The sequence below is a fragment of the Homarus americanus genome, unplaced genomic scaffold (genome assembly GCF_018991925.1).
Source record: "Homarus americanus isolate GMGI-L3 unplaced genomic scaffold, GMGI_Hamer_2.0 scaffold19065, whole genome shotgun sequence".
NCBI classification, from domain to species: domain Eukaryota; kingdom Metazoa; phylum Arthropoda; class Malacostraca; order Decapoda; family Nephropidae; genus Homarus; species Homarus americanus.
Window position 1 is genome coordinate 385,348 of NW_024757463.1, and position 14,618 is coordinate 399,965.

The following is a 14,618-nucleotide window of genomic DNA, read 5'->3' on the forward strand; positions in this document are numbered from 1 at the left end:
AAAAGCTGCGGGAAATTAAGGTTTGTTTACATCCGGCAGTTCGGCTGCTATCTCTCTCTCTTTTTGCTTGTCTATACAGAGTACAACATTTAACCCTTCAATATATATGAGCAGTAAATAAGTGTTGCTTTCATATTCTTATGTAGAGTAATGACGATATATTTTCACATGTGCGCACTTACATACGAGCAGTCTCACTTTTATTTTTACCATTAATGGTTAGCTACTTATATTGTTCTATTTATTAACATTAAATAACATTACAGGTACTTCAAGCAACCATATTCATTGTTTTACATTAATTTTACTACAGCTAAACTCAGGGTCTTATTTTCTTCAGTTTTATATGTAGAACCAATCAGTCACTGGTTTCGTAAGCTTTAACATAAACAATGCCGGCAGCCGTCTCGTCTCCTCTAATATTCCACGTATTATTAATAAATTGTATTGTTAATTTTGCACACACGTACATTAATTCAATAAAAACAAATTCAGAAACATTAATTAAAATATATATGAACAGTAAATAAGTGTTGCTTTCATATTCTTATGTAAAGTAATGATGATATGTTTTCACGTGTGCGCATGCACACTTACATATATCTTTGCTAATATTATCGTTAGCTACTTATTGTTCCATTTATTAACATTAAATAACATTACTTAAAAAACAACCATATTAATTTCATTGCACAACTAAGGTCTTATTTTCTTCAGTTTATATGTAGAACCAGTCAGTCACTGGTTTTGTAATCAACGAAAACAGTGTGCTGTGTCATTTCCTCGTGTGTTTTAATATTCTATGTATTATTAATGAATTTTATTGCTCATTTTGCACACATAAACATTAATTCAATAAAAAAGACATTCAGTAATAAACAATAATGTATCTTTTGTACATAAGAGAAATGACCCTGTTTACACGATTATGCACGTCGTCTGCACGTTGGCGGGCCGTTCAAACCCGTCGAAATTCAAGTTTCCGCCGTCAAAATTTTTTTTTATTTATCTTTTTGTGTGTTCCAATAAAATACGTTAAGAATTAAAAACTCTAAATTTGAGAAGCTACTATATTACATTTATTCCTTCAATATGTCTTCAAAGAGACCATGACGTGAGAAAGGGAAGTAGTGCTTGGCATATAAGCACAAGTCACTATCTATCCAGGAAAAGGGTGAATTTCCATGGTCCGGCACCGGTCAGGTCCCGAGGTTGCTGGACTAGAGAGGTACAACCTGTACCACTTGAAGAAATGACTTCTACTTGCAGGTTCTTTGTGGCAAAAGGAAAGGGTTGTTTAATACTATGGGGGTTAGTCCTGCCAAGCATCAAGTGAAAAAAGTGAGACCCTAATAATTATAATAAATTTTTATAATAACACTCCTTATCTCACAAAATTTTGGTAAATTATTCATTAACAGTCAGCCACATGAAGTGAGGTTAATGAAACAATATTTCAATTTTCATTTTTTGGAAATATATATATATTTTTGTAAGTTAAGAGTAAAACATAAACATTGAAGATTAACTGAACCCTAAATAAAACATGTTTCTTCCACTCCACATTCTTTATTCCAAATTTTTTTTAAGGGATCTAACAAATCATGTACAGTATATACTATACAGGTTTACATAATTAACATATCAATGATGTCCATCACAGCAGATTCTTGATTATCAGTGTTCAAAATAAACAAGCTCCAGATGACATTTAATGACAAGGATCTATGACCAAGGGGTTTTGGCCAAGTGCAGTGTGAATAAGTATTTAACTACAAATGCATTTACTACACATGATATATTCAAATAAAGAATATAATGACTTCAATATAGTACTGTACAGTACTTGTCAAGATACCTGTAGTTTTCTAATATCGTATCACTTTACTTCAGCAAAACTATCTAGGTAACAATGAATCTAAGTGTTCTGGACAATGAGCTGGGCTCTCAAGGTCATTCAATTACCGAATTATTTATGTTCCAGAGGATAACACATTATTACACTGGAAAGAGAAGTAACCAGACTTTCATTTTTGTGCTTTCTATTAAAATTTAGCCCGTAATTGAAGTGACGATAACAACAAGCAAAAAGAGTGGAACTATAAAATGCTTTATTTTATAATTTTTGAATTTGATATTTCAATACTGATTTTGAACATAGGTAATAAGAGCAATAGATACCAAAACTTGTTAAGTACAAGCTACTTGAAACCACTTTCAGAAAATATATAATCCTCTCAAAACTGCAGGCTATGGAACTTAATTATTTCCAGTAAAATTTAAATTAATCTTAATTCACTGTACATCACTGAAGAGAAGAAATAAATAAAAAAAAGTAAATAAGCCTCAAAGAATATCATAAAAACAAAAAACACATAATTTTGTATAAAACTCATCATTGTTCACCAAACTGAACCATTTTGTTCTCGAATCTTTAAATTATAAAGGAACTTTCCATTACCATATTGGTTATGGAAGATCCTTTTTTTATAAAGTCTGTGAGAGACATCACTTAAAATACCTTAACCAAGATTCAATTGTGATATCAACTCCTAACTGATTAATGAATGAACAATGAAAGAAAAAGCAGTAGTCTAATATAATGTAGCTGTGTAAAAACAATGCAACAAAGATGCACTTTTTCTAAAGTAAACTTTAATTTCAGAAAACTCCTATTACTCTTGCCCTAAAATTACCTGAAAATCAGTACCTTACATGCTATCAAAACATTTACATACCACTGAAAATAGGATTATTTGATCACCATCATCCTAGGGGCAATGTTCATCGACATCAATTCTTGGAATAGTAACTTGCAAGCGTATGGAAGTCGCACCTGTGAGATCTGCAAAGGGAATGTTGCATAAAAGACATGCAGTAGAACCTTGATAAATTGGACTAATTGGGGTAGACCCAGTCCGAAAAAAGCCAGTGGGTGCTACTAGGTTATTAAAACACTGGTACAAGATTTATCTTATCCACGTCATTCCCCGAATATTCTTCACTTGGGAAAAATTTTGAAAGTGTCTAAACTACACATCTTTTACAGACAGACACTAGCTCACATTCCCAGAATATGTCTTGGTGCTAAGGAATGTTTTCCAAATCTGCACTTCCAGAGCTTGTAAATGCAGTTCTAATTTAGAACCACATTTCTTTACTAGAATAATCCAAAATTGTTTACCTAAAAATCTGGTTAAATAAATATATATATATATAAAAAAATAAAATTTTACAGTGGTCCCTCGGTTAACGAGATCGTTAACGAGTTGCCTTCCATAAGATTCTTAACTTCGGTTAACGAGCAATACCTCGATTAACGAGTTTCTTATGAGCCAACCTCAACATGTTTTCGCTTGCATTTGGCGCCACCAGCTGTAGTATTCTGCCAATACAGTAACGGTTCAGGCTTATATTCCTTACCATTTTAGTAAATATCAAGAAGTTTATACTATTCAATAATTTTAAAAGTTTAATATTAAATTTTTCAGTCATTTTAACAATTATTTCACATAATTGAAGGTAAGGAAACTAATTTTATGCGGGCCATCCAGCCTCTCCACACACCATACAGGCGTCAGTCTTTGTGTCTTTTCAGTGGAGGTAACATCTTGCTTGAGACTCTCCAACTAAATGCTTTTTTTCTGTGTTTGCAAGCAAATAATTGGTCATTTTGAAATTTATTTTACATGTTGACAATATATAATGCAGTGCAGTGTTGATTTAAAGAAAATAATCTTGAATTACACCAAGAAAACTAAAATTTCATGGGTGAAATGGCGCCATGGGGTAACGTCTCTTCCACCCTAATGCCTTCTCTTTTCCCTTCTTCTCCACCCCCATTCTAATTCCCATCATCATCATCATCCATTAGCCTTCTACATACACACCTCAAAGTAAGTGTACTTTTCTACCTTTTTCGTTGAATTCAGGCAATTTTCGGTGAGCTGGAACCAATTACCCAAAATCCCATTGAAACAATGGTTTTGGTTAACGAGCAACCTTCTAGAACGGATTGTGCTCGTTAACCGAGGGACCACTGTATATGATACGAGCATCAATGAAGCTGTGTGTTGAAGTAAAGACTGGTGCTTTCCACTTCCATGGAGCTGTGTGTCATTTTTTTTTGCAGGAATAACCTACCCGGGCACAGGTCATCGACCCACAACGGGGCAGCATAAAAAATAAGAGTAAAAAGAAATTAAAAATAGAAAAAAAAATAGGGTAATGTTAATTGAAACCACGAAGATGCTGGAAAACCAGCATTTTAAAGTGAGACAGATTGTGTGAGTGTGGAAACACAGAAGAAGGCAGAGCATTCCACAGTTTGGCTGTGTGAGGAAAGAAGGATGTACTATAACGGGTTATTATAGTGTGACTGACATTAACAAAGAAACAGTGGGCATCGTGGGCAAGACGAGCGTTATGAGCCCACGGCCTTGCCGGCGGTACACTGGATGCTAAATCCACCGAACATTGTCCGTTTAAGTACCTGTAAAAGAGAGAGAGTGAAGCAACATTGCGGAGAAGACAAAGGAAGAGAGATTATCAACTAAAGGAGGAGAGTTAATAAGACGAAATGCCTTTGATTCCACCCTATCTAACAGTTGGACACAAGAAGAGCCACCCCAGATATGAGAGCAGTACTCCAAGTTAGGACGAATAAATCCCTTATTTAATTGAAGCAACTGCAGAGGAGTGAAGTAGCTACGTAACTGTACAGCATTCCCAGCTTTCAGAAGGCAGCTTTAGCAATGTTGAGGATGTGTGGCTTCCATGAAATATTTGAGGAAATGGTGAGGCCTAGCATATCTAATTTAGAATTTGGCAGAATGATAGCGTCCTAAAATGTGACTGGTGGAAGATCATCTAATTTGGAAAGTGTAATTGGTAAATACCGAGTTTTATGACTGTTGAATTTAACTGTTTCTACCTCCCCATTCGGAGATGCTGCACAGATCCGCATTGTTAGATATAATATTAGCTCTAGAAACAGATCTAGTTGGAGAGTTAGGGGTAAGGGAAAATGTGAAGAAGAGTGAAGAGTAGAATCATCAGTGTAAGAATGGATAGAATTAGTCTTAGTGTGAAGTAAATCTTTGATAAAAAGAAGGAAGAGAGTAAGTGAAAGACTGCCATGGATCGGTTCTCAAGGAAGCGAGAAATTAGAGATCAAAGTGGGGAGAGAAACCATACGAGGGAAGTTTAGAAGCAAAAGACTTGTGACATACCCTGTCAAATGCTTTGGAGATGTCGAGGGCCACGACAAACATTTCATTAATCCCTAAGAGAGGATGACCAAAGATGGATGCAGTAGGAGAGCAGGAGAGCAGATCACCAGTAGATCTTGCCTAGCCAAACTGGTGGATCCAAGAAAGAAATGGCTGCTCAAGGTGATGGAGAAAATGGAAGTCAAGATAGTTTCCAAAATCTTAGAGAGGCGAGAAGGCTAGGAGGGATTAGAATGGTCACCCTTCTTCAGTATGGCTGAACTAAGGCAAGCTTCCCAAGAAGAAGGAAAGCTTGGGTTTGAGGTGTACAGAGAAGTTTCAGCACACTCCCTCAGAATACAGGGGTATTCCGTCCGTCCATGCGCCCTTTTACCACATCAAACGGGATAACACACCTTCCCAGCAAACCCTATGAGAGGAGATTATAGGAAAGTGCAAAGGTTCCAGTAGGATGAGCAGGAGTAGGAAAGATAGAGTTGGAACATGTGGAGTTAGAGGATAACAGTTAAAAGAGATTGGCTTTACTGGGGAGAGTTGGCTATAGAGGTATCAGGCCTGGAAGAGTGATGAAAATAGAGTGCAGGAGTTATTACAGATGTTTTGTATGTTGACCAAGATTACTAGATGAAGAATTAGCTCAGGACAGCTAGTCTTTCTTTTGGCAAAATTCCTACTAAGCCCTATGAAGAATAACCTTGCAACCCATTCCTAGTAGTAGTGAAAGAGGAGTGGGTAAAGGATAGTTTCATTGCTTGATATGCCCTATCTCTCTCCATGCAAGAGAGCAAGAGGATCAAACCATGATTGTAATGTTAAAAGTTTTGCAGAAGATGGGATAAATGCACTCATAAATTTCACCCCAGAACCCCAGCAATGCCGTCAGCCATTACAGAGGCATTGTGAGTTGAAAAGAAACATTCATCCAAGGAAAGTCGGAGAAGAATTCTCGTATATATTTCGCTAGTTTGCCCTCCCGATAGTGCCATAATTGATGTTTAGAAGCGAGGTGGGGAGGTGGTTGTGCCCAGTTTGATTTAATAGAAATAAGATTAGACTGTGAAGACCCTAATGGGGCAGAAATTGAGTATAGATAGTGTGAGGGGTTAGAAGTAAAACAAAGATCGAATGTTAGTAAGTTGGATCGTGGTCGATCAGGGTCTGTAGGTCCTATTTTGCAGAGATCATCATACAAGGGCAAAAAAGAGAGGCACCAGCTCCTACTTGGTCATCCCTTGCAGAGCTTTCGGGTTTTCACTCTCTGTGATGTACACTAAAACTTTGTGTAGAGGATATTCGCGTTAGGTGTGTGGATAGCAACAACTCATGGCAAGAAGTGAGATAATCAAAGAGAGTTCTAAATAGTTGGTAGAGTTGTATACAGAGAAAAACAAAGGAAAATAGTCATAGGTACAGATATTTTCAGCCAGATGGACATCATTAAGGAAGATTCAAGATACATGAGTCGAAAGCCAGGTGTATCGTGTGTTGCAGAAGGCGATACACCTCCTTAGAATGGAAAGAAGTATAAAGGTTAGAAGAGACTTGCGCTTCTGGGTGAAGTTGCTTGGTCAGTTAGAAGTTCAGATATAGTAGTAAGAGGTCATATTTAATAGATGGTGCCCAGAAGCGCTCTCCTCGATCAGCATATGTTGGAAAAATGAAGTGTGAAAAAGGCTGATCCTCCAGCAACCGCGATGGTGTCAGTTGAGGCCCCAATAGTTTGATGATGATCAGGTCAGCCCTGGGGTCCACAACCTTCCTGACCAGTGGGACCCATCATAGAAGGCCCCGCTTTAGTATTATTGTCAACTGACATCATAAGAGAATAAATATAAAGAAAAGAACAGAGCAAGAGTGAGTACGGTTATAAAATCTCTCCCCGACTTTATGGGGTTAGGGACCCAAATCCAGGTTCGTAAGTCGAAAATTCGAAAATAATACATTGAAAATCTAAAATGGGTGTCTCTTTTTCTTCTCAGCACCACAAAACTCTCACTTTTAAGCTTGCCAGCCATTTTAAAGGGAATTACAAACGAAAATTTTGTCAGTACACAGCGCAATCACTAACATTGGGACTCGAAAATACGTAATTTGAAAAAGTTTTGGTACGACCCACATCTGTCTCATGTAAATGACCTGACCTGATGCAATGTCCGGTGGAGGTAAGGTGGGGGATTAGTGGTCCCATATTACTGACCTTTACTAAATTATTGTAGGACCAAAAAATCCTGCAATTCAAGAAGTAATAGGCATGAAGATAGTTGAATACCAAAAATCGTAAATAAATAATGAAATAACTCATTTGATTGCTAAACCGTATTTCAGATTCTCTTTATTGTCATTGATGGCTCAAGGGTAATAAATGAATTTTAAATATACAGGGGGCCCCCAAGTTCGCGAATTTTTACTTCGCGGTTCTCGGTTATTCGCGGATGACACCCTGGATGTATCCAAGAATGCCTGTGGGTAGTTTTAAAGTTGCAGGCATTTTTGTGGATTGGACAGGGAGCCATTCGTTCTAGAGACAGTAATTTCCTATGCCTATATTTTAAATGTGCGTGCGTGTGTGTGTGTGTGTGTTTGTTTGTTTGTTTGTTTGTGTGTGTGTGTGTGTGTGTGTGTGTTTGTGTGTGTGTGTGTGTTTGTGTGTGTGTGTCTGCTATGGCAACCTGTGGTGTAGTGGTCAGCATGCTCGCCTCGCAAGCGAGCGGACCCGGGTCCGATCCCCAGGCAGGGTGAGCACAGTTTGGCCCTTAACATCTTGTGAGAGGTTGGTAATAGAGATACCGTGAATGGTAAAATCGTGTACTATTACCTATAAAACCCCTGGCCCCCCATGTCCTTATTTACCGAATATACCTGTGTGTAGTTCGAGTTTTTAAGACCAAATTATTTGGCAAAAAATTGGGGGTCGACCTCTAAATGGGTAATAGTTTCGTTAGGTTGAAAAATATTTACCAGTAACTACCAGTAAACAATGGAAACGACGTACCACCAGCTGTGAGTGTCGGTACAGTTGCCAGGGCAGATCTTTTGCATCATCATAGCAAGCCCAAAGTAGCCAAATGCATGGTATGGTAGCACAGGACGATGTAAAACATAAAGTTTATTTATAGATACAAAAATTTTTGTTCATTACATTTGAAACATCAATCTTTGTTAATTAAATTTTTAACAAAAGAAAACTACGATACCGTATTTCTAAATACCGGGTATTTTCATGAAAATATTACATCACAAGTATATTTTACCTTAACTGTGACTGAATGAATATATTCTCAGAAATAAATATGGAAATGTAATATTTTTGCTGAAATGACGTACATATTACAGTGGAAAGTGGGATAAAATCATAACGTATTTATTCAAGTGAATTAGGATACCTACAACAGTTTTTTAGCTGAAAACCATTCGAAAAGCGATTACGGTAACATCTTTTGAACGAAAGAAAGCGAAAGTCATTGCTTTCGTCACTTTCCACTGTAATACGTACCTCATTTCAGCAAAAATATTACATTTCCATATTCTCAGAAATAAATAGTAGTTTTGCTGAAACGTAATGTATTTCAATGTAAATTAGGATAAACTACATGAAAACAAAAGACTTTACCTAACCTTCCGATGTTCAAGATATGCTACTCGTTTTTTTAAGTTTTCGGTTAAAACACTGTTATATTAGTGATATTCTATTCATACTGTGCTTGATATAATACATTCACGGAAATGTAATATTTTTGTAACTACAATGCTGATGTCAACACAAGCGTGGTTACAGCGAGACTGACTGAGTGAGGGTTAATTTTTTTTTTATTGCCGCTTACAGCGGCTACTTTATTGTGCACCCCACACTCATCCTGTGAGCGGTAGCGCAAAAGGATTACAGAGTAGAGTTTACAACGGGTCACAATAATTAACCCCCGTTGTCAGGATATTATGGCACTGAATGTTACACAGTATTTCAATTACATTATTTGTTTAGTTCTATACATAAAGGGTAACTTATTCACAACTGCGTGAGTACAGGCGTGTGAGGTAGTATGTCTGGCCTCACACTTTGATATTCACCTTTAAGTGAAAAGTATTCAAGCACATTACGTATTTGGTTCTGTACATGAGAACTGATATAGTTACTAAGTGCAAAAACGTGGATACAATCTTAATATGTCGGCTATCTTGCCATTAGAGATGAAGTGTTGTGCCATTTCACACACAGTGTACTTGGACCTGTCCCTAAAAGGTTCTATCTTCACACAGTCGAGGACGGAATGTTCAAGTGTGTGGCCATATGTCTGGCCACACACTTTACATTTAGTTTTGTTTACATCTGCTTGAGGAACATACTGCCAAAAGTACTTATATCCTAACCTTAATCTAGTGGACTGTAGTTGAGTGAGGGTGACGACGCGCTATGTGTGTGTGAGGTAGTGGGAGCGGGCGGTGTGCAGTGTTCGGTGCCGCACGCGATTTGAACGGCGCACGGTTTGAATGTATTTCAATTACTTCAATGTACAGAATATTCCTCTGGCGGGATAATCCGCGTATTTGCAAATCCGTGAATGCTAAATCCGCGTATGTGAAGGGCCGACTGTATGGGCAAATTTCTTTATGCCATTTGCCTCCGTCTACCCAGCAGTAATTGCGGACCTGGATGTTAATCGATATGCGAATCATATTCCGGGTTAATGGTTAGCCAGTGCAGTTGGCGAGTTGTCCGGCCTTCTCGGACTATTCCTAGATACTGGGTCATGCAGCTCGTTAACTTAGAGTGTGGTTGTTGTGTTGGCGACAGCTTCTAAACCATAAACCAATTCAAGCCATTCACGCGTAAGTGTCCCTAGGGTCTGCCATCCTCATTACATGAGCGGCAGCTACCCACACACACATATAAAATACTACAGGTAAAAAAAAATAATTGTCCTAGGGGGGTCTACCATTAGACAACACATTATGCTTCCAATATCTTCCCAGGTGGTAGTACCTCCCTGTTTAGTAGCTGTCTACTACTACCTACTGTCACCAAATGGCCCACAGTCCCACTCTCTGCATCACCCAAGGGGTGGTTTGAGAGTGGAGAGAGATTTGTTTTGTACGTAAAATTCGTGCAATTGTATTTTATGATGTGCCATGTATCATTTAATTTTTATTGTAGCAGATTTTGCTAATTTTTGGCATAAGCCAAACACACAACAACAAAAGACTAGAACCTATTCCTATCTACACCATATTAATCACTATCTCTGAGAACTAAGTTTCCAAGAACCAAGTGGATTTTGTGTATATACTGTACCTGTATTTTATTTTATCATATGCTAACGTCTTTATGTCTGAGGTTATTATAAAGTTAGTTCATATGTAGGAAGGATTCTCATTTATGGGTACAATATCAATGCATCTACGTAAGACAATAAGTTCTTCTAAAGTGGACTGGCCAAACATGCTGTTTACAAGGAACCAAAGGAGGGCTTACTGTACAGTGCAGTAGACTTACTGCTGGTGAATCGCTAAAATATTAAAATCATATAAATATCTTGGATGGGGCTCACAGTCTTGTACTGCAACACAATCAGTGACACAATTTATCAAATACTTTTATGTTCTCAACTAGTATTTCATGTGATTATTAATCGCTTATAATCATTATGTACACCCAAAATTGTTTCAGGTAAAAACAAGAGAGAAGGAGTGAGGGAGAGAAGATTATGAAAAAAATAATTTCCTAGTACTACAGTACAGTCGACCCTCGTTAATTCAGACCCCTTTAATCCGGATTTCGGATAATTCGGACAAAATCTGAACAAATTTTTTTTTTTTTTTTTTTTTTTTTTTATAGATTTGTGAGAATATTACCTCACATGGGACCTTAAGCTAAAATGCTGGTCCATCCACTGCTGAGGATAAAACACCAGCATCTTTTGATTAAATGTAACATCTCACCACTAGTGAGGGGATGCAACTTTTAGCTTCAGACATGAGAAATATTTACCATTTACTGCCAGTAAACAATGGAAACATAAAATATGTACCAATTAGTAATGAAAAGTTATGCAGTTCCTTCAGTAAATGAAGCTCACCAACTTACAATAGGCTAAATTACCTTACAACGTGTTTTCAGTAGTCTATGTTGAAGTTCTTAGCACAGGCTAACTTTATTATATATCATATTTGTATTACTTATGTTACTTGTACATCATTTGTAAATCAAGAGAACCATTCCCCGATTATGTAATTGTATATTTTCAGCCTTCCGGCTGCCATGCTCTTTCAATAAACCGTTAATTAATATTATTACAGTGACCCCTCGTTTAACGAACACCTCGGTTAACGTAATTTCGATTAACGAACTGCCTTCCATAAGGATCTTCAATTCGTTTAACGAAAAAAATTTCGCTTAACGAACTTCTTACGAACCGACCTCAACATGTTTTTAAATACAGTACCATGAAATAATACGCAGTGAAGGTTCACAAATATGTAAAAAAAAAAAAAAAAAAAAAAATTTTTATATATATATATATATATATATATATATATATATATATATATATATATATATATATATATATATATATATATATATATATATATATATATATATATATATATATATATATATATATATATATATATATATATATACAGCAACCTCGTTTACGAACACCTGATTAACGTAATTTCGATTAACTAACTGCCTTCCCAGAGATCTTTCAATTCCGTTAGAAAAAAAATTGGAGTTAAGATTCTTACGTAACCGACCTCAACATGTTTTTCGCTTGCACTGACCAGGCAACCAGCTTTAGTATCAGTCACTAATACATTAATCGGATCTGGGGCTTAAATTCCTTACTATTTTAGTAAATATCAAGAAGTTTATACTATTCAATAATTTTAAAGTTTAATATTCAATTTTAGTCATTTTAACAATTATTGAACATAATTGAAGGTAAAAGTGACTAGTTGTCGCGGCATCCAGCTCTTAACACAGCAAACAGGAGTTACTGTCTCTCTCTGTTTCACTGGAGGTAACATCTTGCTTGAGACTCTCTTCAATAGCAGCTTTTTCTGTTTCCAAGACAATTATTGGTCATTTTGAAATATTTTTACATATTGACAATATATAATGCAGTGCAGTGTTGATTTAAAAATAATCTTGAATTACAGAGAGCTAAAATTTTATGGGTGAAATGGTGCCATGGGGTGACTTCTTCCACCCCAATGCCTTCTCTTCTTCCTTCTCCTCCACCCCCATTCTAAATCCCATCATCATCATCATCCAGGAGCCTTCTACATACACACCTCAAAGTAAGTAGACTTTCTACCATTTTTGTTGAATTTAGGAATTTTCGGTGAGCTGGAACCAATTTCCAACAACATTGAAACAATGGTTTCATAACGAACTTTTTCGGTTAACGAGCGACCTTCTGGAACGGATTGAGTTAGATTAGCGGAGGTCACTATATATGCAGGTGCAGCACATTCAGGAGTACCTATACTGAAATTTTGAACAAAATCCATTTTTTGGCCGAAATGACGAAAATTGTAAGTCTAAAGCCTTAAAGGATTTTTGGCCAAAAATACGTTTTCTCTCTGAACTAAAATTTAATGTGCCTAACTATTTAAGTTATATAGTGTACTGTAAAGTATATCTCACCTGCATGGGGTAAGCTCTGCGATTAGACGGCTGTACAATGACCCTGACCCCATCCTTGACCAGTTGCTTCACCTGGGATGGGCCAAGAGGAGCCCTTCTCCCACACACTCTGGTCCTCTCGACGAATGCCCAGAACTCTGCCTCGAACATTTCTACAAAATGGGGATTAAACATCACTTATACATTGAATATTTACCTATTTAACCCTATACATACACCACGCACCCTATACATACACCACGCACCCTATACGGACACCACGCACCCTATACATACACCACACAACCCTATACATACACCACACACCCTATACATACACCACACACCCTATACATACACCACGCACCCTATACGTACACCACACACCCTATACATACACACGCACCCTATACGTACACCACACACCCTATACATACACCACACCCTATATGTACATACCACGCCCCTATACATACACCACACACCCTATACATACACCACGCACCCTATACATACACCACACACCCTATACATACACCACTATACATACACCACGCACCCTATACATACACCACGCACCCTATACATACACCACACACCTATACATACACCACACTATACATACACCACACACTACATACACCACACACCCTATACATACACACCACACCCTATACATACACCACGCACCCTATACATACACACCACACACCCTATACATACACCACTTCATAACCACACACCTATACATACACCACGCACCCTATACATACCACGCACCTAACATACACCACACACCCTATACATACACCACGCACCCTATACATACACCACACACACCCTATACATACACCACACACCTATACATACACACCACACACACCCCTATACATACACCACACCTATACATACACCACACACCTATACATACACACACCCTATACATACACCACACATCTCTGCTGCACTTGTCAGCCGCGGTAATATCTACCTCTGCACAGTACTCACACTGATCCAGCGTCTAGCATGGCAGGAGGAGAGGTGAACACCGCACTAAGAACAGTGCCTCTCTTATCACCGGGACATAACACCTGAAAAACACCACAAAATTAACATCTTACATCACAAACTAACGTAAAAACTAATATACATCGAAAATTAACATCACAGATCAAAATTCACCAACCTACAGTAGGTCTATTTAATTACTGTAGTAGGCAGGTACAAACAGGAGGTACTGGGAAGGTATTGGAAGCATAATGTGTTGTCTAATGGGAGACCCTGCTGTCATATGTGACCAAGTCCCAGGTTGATGATCTGACTTTCTGCCTCATTTACACACAATTGCAGGGTCTCAATTGTTTCTCTTACAACACAACATACATAATGTATATTGTTTCTCAATCATAATTTATTTTTCATTTTTGTATTTATTTATTATTATTATTATTATTAATATATATATATATATATATATATATATATATATATATATATATATATATATATATATATATATATATATATATATATAATTTTTTTATTGGGCACTTCCTACATCCTTGTGTAAGGTGAAGCATTTACAGCCAATAGGAAAGCATGCTAAGTTCATGCTTGCCTTTATGTCTCAGGAGTTAAGGTTCTATTATTAATCGGAAATTATTATAGATCATGAAAGCAGTCTGAATAATGTTACGGGTGTCACAAGGAGCATAAGGTTAGGGCGGAAATATATCACGAGGGGCCCGTTAGCACCTTTG

The 14,618-nt window shown here is 37.2% G+C and overlaps 1 protein-coding gene across 1 annotated transcript in view; it reads right to left on the minus strand.

Annotated features, from left to right (window-relative positions):
* Positions 1–13,920: 13,920 nt before the first annotated feature.
* Positions 13,921–14,618, minus strand: part of LOC121857478 (longitudinals lacking protein-like) — a 56,214-nt gene continuing 55,516 nt past the window's right edge. Inside the window, exon 7 of the transcript XR_006087196.1 lies at positions 13,921–13,949. The gene's annotated coding sequence lies outside the window, so the exon portion shown is untranslated. The remainder of the gene's footprint in view (positions 13,950–14,618) is intronic.